The 7,179-nt window shown below is 42.3% G+C and overlaps 1 long non-coding RNA gene across 1 annotated transcript; it reads right to left on the bottom strand.

Moving 5' to 3' along the window:
• Window positions 1–1,076: 1,076 nt before the first annotated feature.
• Window positions 1,077–2,818, bottom strand: LOC143402260 (uncharacterized). The gene is made up of 3 exons (XR_013091711.2): window positions 2,576–2,818; window positions 1,598–1,744; window positions 1,077–1,360 (listed from the first exon to the last, which is right to left on the bottom strand). It is a non-coding gene; the product is annotated as an uncharacterized LOC143402260 (long non-coding RNA).
• Between the last annotated feature and the right edge of the window lie 4,361 nt (window positions 2,819–7,179).

Raw genomic sequence — 7,179 nt, 5'->3', positions numbered from 1 at the left:
GTCCAATATTGAGTTTCAGTGAAATCGCTTTTTTACCCACCTTGCAGAGAAGCAGTACTCCTGCTGCTTGAATCCCAAGCCATGGAACAACTAGGAATGCAGCCTTCCTCTAAACTGCCATCGTGAAACCCCCAAATCCCCCATAATTTGACTTCCATTACTAAAGATTAGTTTTGTCTCTTTTTAAAATGTAGATAAATTAAATCATAAAGTATCGATTCTTTTGTGTCTGGCATTTTCCTCCTGTCTATGAAAATTGGGTCTAAGACAGTCATAGATCCTATTCATGGGAACTACGACCAGCATGGCCAAACTAGCAGAAGATTCTGGTGAGGGGCGATGAGAGATTGGAAGAAATAAAGAGTTAACATGCGTGGATCTTGAAGATAAAACAGCTGCGGTTGGATGGAGGGCTTTAGAAGCAGGTCTAAAAAATTACACCGGAAATCTTTATTATATATGTCTCTAAATCAGGGATTAAAGACTATGCAAGCATTATTCTTTATATTTATGAAAGTTACAGAGTTAGCAACAGTATAAAATTATTTCCTCAGTTACATTCCACATTTGCAATGTGCAATGTTAGTAGAATTGTGCATCTCTCTATAAAGTCCATTGTTTAAAGCTACTAATTCACAGGCAGATTCAGGAGCAGCAGAACTGTTGAAACATTGTCCTTATCTTTGGAAGGAAGTTCCTTCATTCCCAGGAGCTGCGGTGCCTGAGAATAAGGTTGAGGCTGATAAGTCTCTAGCAGGGAGGACGTCTTCACAGCAACCAGGCATCCTATGGCTTTGCACCAAAACTTTCCTAGCCACCAAGTATGCCAAAGCCACGAAGTCATCAGGGATTGCAGTCTCAGACACTGGTCTACCAGTCATTGTCACTGCTCTCCACAAAGGGAGTTAACCATATTTTTTATAGGATATCTGTTCCAGCTATAAACATGTCACACTTTATCCTTTCTTTTGTTCCAAGTGTCACAACAAGATGTTAATATATCCACATGTCACTTCACTCCATGGCCTTAATCCTTGGGTCATGACATCTGACATCTAGGGAGTTAGCACAGTTGACTTGTGGTTTCTGCTCATCAGTAACTTAAGTATATATAAAAATAAGTGTAAACACATAAATAAACCTCATTAAACCAGGATTTATATACTTCTAATTCATTTTCCTCTATAAATAAGGAAAACATCCACAGTCTTTCCAATTCCACCGAAATGGAGGACAGTTTGTTGGAAAGAATGGCAGAATAAAGACTGTCATTAAAGGACATTTGTTGCCATCACGAGTTGGTCTGATGATGTTGCCTTCCCATGGTCCACAGAAGTCATAGTTGATGATGAAACAGCTTCTACAATGTGAAGGAAAATTATTAACCTATGTGATATTATCCTAGAGAGCAAATAACTCCTCAACCAAAGATCCGAAGCCAACACTCACACAGGTTTTCCAGATCTCAGAACTGCCCCAACTCAGGAAGAGACTCCTGTATGCCCTCCCCTCACTGTCCCAAGGCCCTACCAGACTAAGACAGACACTGCTCCCCACTAAAGAAAAAAACAACCACAGAGGACAGACTATTCCTCACCTTTAATTGTGTCATTTTTTTTCCTACAGAAAAAGAAGGTGATGATGAAGATAATTATGATTAGGCCACTGGCGACCCCTATGATGATCATGGAAACAAATCGGTTACGTGGAGACTGCTTGGTAACTGGGACTCTTGATGTTGTTGCTAATACAAATAAAAGAGTAAAATCGCTGTCAGATTTGAAAATATCCATTCTTCAGCACCTGTTATCACATGCAGCCCATGGGACTCATATATTGACTGACTCATTATGGGACCACTATTCTACTAGGTCCTGGGGGTACAGAGATGAACAGAGGTTGTGCCGTGTCCTTATGGAGCTCACATTACTATTGAAGGGGACAGCAAATGTCCATCCATTTTGGCATATTTATTGTACTTATGACACTTTGGCGGTTGACACAACTGGTGGTGCTTAATTTTGTCTGAGCGGGTAGGGAAGACTTCATAAGAAGTTAACACTGAAGCTAGTTGAAGGGTAATTATAACATAGGGAGAAGAGAAGGCCTGAAAGCTTACAGATGTATATATAACTTGGGAACTAGTTAGCAGACTATTAAGACTGGATCATTATTTAATGGAGAATGGGAGTTCCTACATAATGAAGGGCACTTAGGAGGTGAGATGGGAAAGAGAGACTGGTGACCATCACTGACCATCCAGACAGGAAGCCCATCAAGTAATCAGTCAGTCATTCAGCCCAACAAATTTTCCATTACACACACGCTAATATCCTACAGGTAAACCATTAGGCATTTATTTATTTATTTTTAATTTTTTTTAGCTATAGATTGACACAATACCTTTCCTTTATTTATTTATGTAGTGCTGAGGATTGAACCCAGTGCCCCACTCATGCCAGGCCAGCACTCTACCACTGTGCCACAACTCCAGCCCTCAGAATAAGACCTTTAAAGAGAACTCCCACATCTTTCCCACTCTGCTGAGCTATATCATGATAACGCAATTCCCTACCTGGCATTTCCTCCAAGTGCTCTGCGAATTCCCTGAGCCAGTGACTGCAATCTCCCATGGAGACCTTCCTTAAAGGTTCTGTCAGTTCTTTGTCATTCTCCCACTTCTCCTTGATCCCCCGGGCTCTAGGATTAATCACTGTCCACTCCATGTGCATCACATTTAAGTAGAGAGATGGCTGTCCATCAATGCTGAAATTCCAGAATGAACCAATGTGAGTTTTTCCTTCAAGCTGACAAGACATCTTGGCCTGCAGGGTGAGATGACCTGCAATACACAACAAAACCATCATCTCCCACTCTTGATAGATCCATCACCTCCTAATAAGTTGAGCGTTTCTCTGCACATTTAGAGGCCTGTATTCTTTCTCCCAGGCCTGCCCTTTCTTCTCCATTAATTGCCACATCCATCTAAGGCTGGGCCAATATTCAGCTCTTTTACACCCAGAGCCTCCTCCATATGTGCACTCCACCCCTTCCTGTCTCCTGCTCTCTCTGTCTCTTCACCCCATTTCATACTTACCCCTGGCCATCTTTTGTTCCAAGTTTATGTCAAGCAGGATCGTCCTGAGATCTTTTCCCAGTTCTTTCAGCATTTCGGTCAATTGTTTCCATGTTTTGGTGGCATTCACCTCCTTTCCCAGGTGACCCAAAGGTTTGATCTTATTGCTCTCACTGTCATACTGAAGGAAAGCGGTCTTATCCACTGAGCCCTGCACTTCACACCAGGACTCCCCAGGTCTGGACTGAGATTTGACAGTGAAGTCGAGACAAAGAGAGTGGGTACCTGTGAGAGAAACATGGACGTGAGGTTCAGGACAGGGAGAAGAGGACCATTAGTTCCCATCCTTCTGTGACTCCCAGACTCCCTCTGAAGGGCCAGGCTGGCAGAGGGAGGAGTCTTCATCCTAAACCTCCTCTATCTAGAACTTTTATTTGGTGTCACCTTTAACTGAGGTTATAGGATGCTCTCATGCTATCAGGGACCCCCCACAGGCAGAATGTAACCAGGAGGATTAATCTGAAAGCACTTTCAGTGATCTCAACCAAGTTCTGGGCACAAAAAATACACGATGGTATCTGTCCTCCTGAAAATTAAAACCTAGCTGAACAGACAGTATTTCCAATAGAGTGGAAAAGGAGGCACCAGGGATCACAGGTCAATTCATCATGGTCTTGGTGTTCAGGCAGGTCATCATGGAGTAGATGCAGGAACAAGGCAGCAGAGGGGAGCTGCCACACAGGAGCACAGAACCTAGTCTGGTGTCCTAGGCTGGAGCCCTATGAGCTGATCATCAGATTCCAGGGAACCTCTCCAGCCTAACCATACTCTCTGCTCATTCTTCAGAAGAGATCTCCACTTGTTTGTACCCATAATGGAGCCCCAATCTCTCCTCCCTGTTCCCAACTAGTTCTTGCTAATAATCATGGACCAGAGTCTTCCAGGCTTCTACCAGCAGCAAAGTAGTAGTAGCAAAAGAAGATATACAGCAAAATATACTGGAGACATTCTATTGAGAATAAATCACAGAGCAACAGGCAAGAAGGAGTCAGGCATGTGCAAATATGCCTTTTCTCCTGTGGCATAGGCTGGCCCCAAATCTACAATGGTGAACTGAGAACCGGTCAGTTGATATTCAGTGAAGAAAAATGTTGTCAAAGACATGTTTAGCAGGTAATGCAACACAGAATTTCTTTTTAATAGAATGCTCAAACATAGAAAAGGAGATGTTAAAAAGTGAAAATTCACTGTGAATACCCAGTCTCTGTAGGGGAAGCAGAGCTTGCTGGGGGTTACTGAGCTCCTTCCTTCTGCCCTTCTTCGACCCACTTATCCTCCTCCTTTTCCTGCCTCGTTGCCATCTGTTTCTTCCCATGTCTATATTTTCTCCCAGCCTCACTCTCCTCAATCACATTAAATCTAGTCTTTTCAAATTCTTTCATCTTAATGATTGGGATCCATTTGCATTAAATACATCACAATGAAAGATTCAATTAATATAGACACAAGTCCTAACGCCCCAGAATTATTTTGCTTATTGAGAATAGAGGATGACAAAGATGATGACTTTGAGGTTGATAATGATGAAAATGAACACAAGTAATTCTTTAGAATGGTCATTTCAGGTGCTGGTGTAAAGGCAATGAATTATGAAGGCAGTCCCCTCAAGGCAATAGTGGCAGTTTTGAAAAATGTCTGTGCAGTAAATAATTTCCCTTGTGGACTTGAAAATGACACCACCTATGGTCTTGACATGAAGTGTGGTTCAGCTGGACCCTGGAAGCAGTATCAGGGTTCAACAGAAAGCAGCAAAACTTGCTGCTGCTGAAGATGATGATTTTGTTAATAAGGAACCTAAACCAAAGCTCTAGTGAGAAAATCTCTGAGACCCAGCAGCTGAAAATGCACAACAGTGACACAAGAACAGGGAAGATGCAAAGTCACTGACACCAAGATCAAGAGGTCAAGAATCCTAAACACAGGGAAAAACTCCTGAAAAACCAAAGACTTACTTCTGTTGAAGACAGAAAAGCAAAAATGAAAGAAAATACCAAAAAGGTGCTTCACTTCCCAAAGGGAAAGCCAAGTTCTTCAATTATGTGCAGAGATGTTTTTGGATGATTGATCTGGAGGTGATTCAAGATCTCTGGCACTGGAGGAAGCTTCTTTAAGAAAACAGTTTACCAGTTTGTCAACATTTTCTGTCTTAAATTTAAGAGACATATGATCTACTAAAATTGAATCAGGAGGGTTCAGAAAATTTGAACAGATCAAAAATTTAGGAACCAAATTCCTCAAGAAGACTCCTAAAGCACAGGAAGTAAAATCAAGAATCAATAAAAGGGATGGTATCAAACTAAAAAGCTTCTTCTTAACAAAGGAAACATTCAAGTATGTGAAGAGAGAGCCTAAAAAATGGGAGAAAATCTTTGCTGCCTGCTTCTCAGATAGAGCATTTACTCAAGGATATACAAAGAGCTCACAAAAGTTAACACCAAAAAACTAAATATCCTAAGCAATAAATGGGCAAAGGACCTGAACAGACACTTCATAGAAGAAGCAATACAAATGGTCAAAACCTATATGCAAATTGGGGCAACCACTTTGGAAAGCAGGGTGGAGATTCCTCAGAAAACTTGGAATGGAACCACCATTTGACCCCTCTATCTCACTCCTCGGTCTATATCAAAAAGACTAAAAACAGCATACTACAGTGCCGTACTCATGTTCTTTCTGCTCAAAATGTACCCTTTCTGTCTATTGGTGTGTGCCACCATGCCTGGCTTTATCTGGCTTTCATATGGAGAAAAGTAATTGCTCAGTTTTCAAAGAGGAAACATCCCATCCTGCTGACTCACTCACTGGGTATCACAGAGGAATAGGGGTCCACAAAGGTCCTGCATGTGAAGGCTCCTAGTACTGGCAGCATTGCTGTCCCCAGCTGGACATACAGAGACCTCTGGAGTGAATACAGCCCTGATGCAGGCAGCTTTGCCCTAGCCAATCCAGTGGGGAAGGTGGGTGAGATTCTGTCTGCGTCATGAAAATCTAGTTTGGCTTCTTTGGCTGAAGCTAAGAAGAAGCACCCTCATGGCAGCCATGACTACTAACGCACCCCATAACTGGAGGATCCAAAGTTAGAGGTTCTGGAAGGAAGCATCTCCATTTCAAATACCTGAGCAAGGAAGAATTGTTGACTTTTGTTTTTGTTTTGTTCTGTGTTCTTTTGTTTTGAGAGAGAGAGAGAGAGAGAGAGAGAGAGAGAGAGAGAGAATTTTTAAATATTTATTCTTTAGTTTTCAGTGGACACAACATCTTTATTTGTATGTGGTGCTGAGGATCCAACCCGGCGTCATGCTCATGCCATGTGAGCACGCTACCGCTTGAGCCACATCCCCAGCCCATCTTTTGTTTTTACTCATTATTTTTTCATACATTTATCTAGTTTTGTTTATTTTAAAATTTTAATTAGTTTTTTTCTCTCTTTTGTTGAATCCCGCTTTCTCCTTTCTTCTTCTCTCCTCTTCTCTGAACTTTTATCTTTTCTTTTTTTGCTATAGGGAGGATTGAATTAGTCCATTGAGCAGGAATGCAATAATCCAGGCTAAAGAGGAAGGAGGCATAGATAAGTGTTGAGAGCCATGCAGGTCAGAATGATGCCTGGCATTTGCCAGAGGGAATGTTTGAAAGGTGACGCCAGCGAACCATTGAGATGATGATTGGAGTTAAGCTATATATAATTGCTGTGATGCTGGATTGATTTTATTGTATATTTGACCTTTACTGTCGGGCAATGGGGCGGCTCTTCCCGCCTTGGGTGCCCACTGCTTTGGAGTTCTCGCGCTACTTTGGAGTTCTGGCGGGGATTCCTGGAGGATTCGCGTTGGTTGGGGAAGTTCTGGAGGAGGGATTTCTGGTTGGTGTGGTGTGTGCCTGGAGGAGCCGAGTGGGTTACTTTCGGGAGAGGTTCCCGGGAAACGTGTGTGTGGAGAGTGCTGGTGGAGTTTGGAACTAAAGTTTGTTCCTGCTTGAGTGGCTCGTGATTTGTGCCCAGCAAGACTGCGGCAGATTAGGGTTGAGTAAGAAATGAGAGATATAGTAAA

This window comes from Callospermophilus lateralis, chromosome 6, assembly GCF_048772815.1.
Source record: "Callospermophilus lateralis isolate mCalLat2 chromosome 6, mCalLat2.hap1, whole genome shotgun sequence".
Classification (NCBI taxonomy): domain Eukaryota; kingdom Metazoa; phylum Chordata; class Mammalia; order Rodentia; family Sciuridae; genus Callospermophilus; species Callospermophilus lateralis.
The sequence above is the reverse complement of the archived record's forward strand: the minus strand, read 5'-3'. Positions and strand labels throughout refer to the sequence as shown.